Source organism: Orycteropus afer, unplaced genomic scaffold (assembly GCF_000298275.1).
Source record: "Orycteropus afer afer isolate SDZICR_OR568_19922 unplaced genomic scaffold, OryAfe1.0 scaffold00210, whole genome shotgun sequence".
NCBI lineage: Eukaryota > Metazoa > Chordata > Mammalia > Tubulidentata > Orycteropodidae > Orycteropus > Orycteropus afer.
Genome location: NW_006921797.1, coordinates 2,622,121 through 2,623,140, shown reverse-complemented (window position 1 = coordinate 2,623,140; position 1,020 = coordinate 2,622,121).

Below are 1,020 nucleotides of genomic sequence, written 5' to 3'. Positions count from 1 at the left end.
TGTGTTAATTATCACTGGTGACTGGAATGCAAAAGTTGGAAACAAATCACTGGTAGTTGGAAATTTTGGCTTTGGTGACAGAAATAAGGCCAGAGATCACATGATAGAATTGTTGCAAGACCAATGACTTATTCATTGCAAACACCTTTTTTCAACAACACGAACAGTGCCTATACACATGGAAATCACTACATGGAGTACGCAGGAATCAGATTGTCTATATCTGTGGCAAGAGGTGATGGAGAAGCTCAGTATCTTTAGATAAAACAAGGCCAGTAGCTGATTGTGGAACAGATCATCAACTGTTTATATGTAAATTCAACTTGAAGTTCAAGACAATTAAAACAAGTCCACAAGACCCAAAATATGACCTTGAATATATCTCTCTTTAATTAAGAGATCATCTAAAGAAGAGATTTGATGCATTGAACACCAATGACCGAAAACTGGAAGAATTATGGCATGACATCAAGAACATCATCCACGAAGAAAGCAAGAGGTGATTAAAAAGATGACAAAGGAAGAAAAAAATGAATGTCAGAAGAGACTCTGAAACTTGCCCTTGAATGGAGAGTAGCTAAAGCTAAAGACATGACAAGATAAAAGAGCTGAACAGAAGAATTCAAAGAGCAGCTTGAGGAGACAAAGCCGATTACTATAATGAAATGTGCAAAGACCTGGAGTTAGAAAACCAAAAGGGAAGAACACACTCAGCATTTCCCAAGCTGAAAGAACTGAGGAAAAAAATTTAAGCCTCGTGATGCAATATTAAAAGATTTTATGGGCAAAATATTAAATGATGCAGGAAGTATTAAAAGAAGATGGAAGGAATACACAGAGTCCTTGTACCAAAAAGACCTGGTCAATCTTCATCCATTTCAGGAGGTGGCATGTGATCAAGAACCAATAGTATTGAAAGAAGAAGTTGAAGCTGCACTGAAGGTATTGGCAAAGACCAAGGCTCCAGGAATTGATGGAATACCCATTGAGATGTTTCAACAAACAGATGTCTCACTTGAG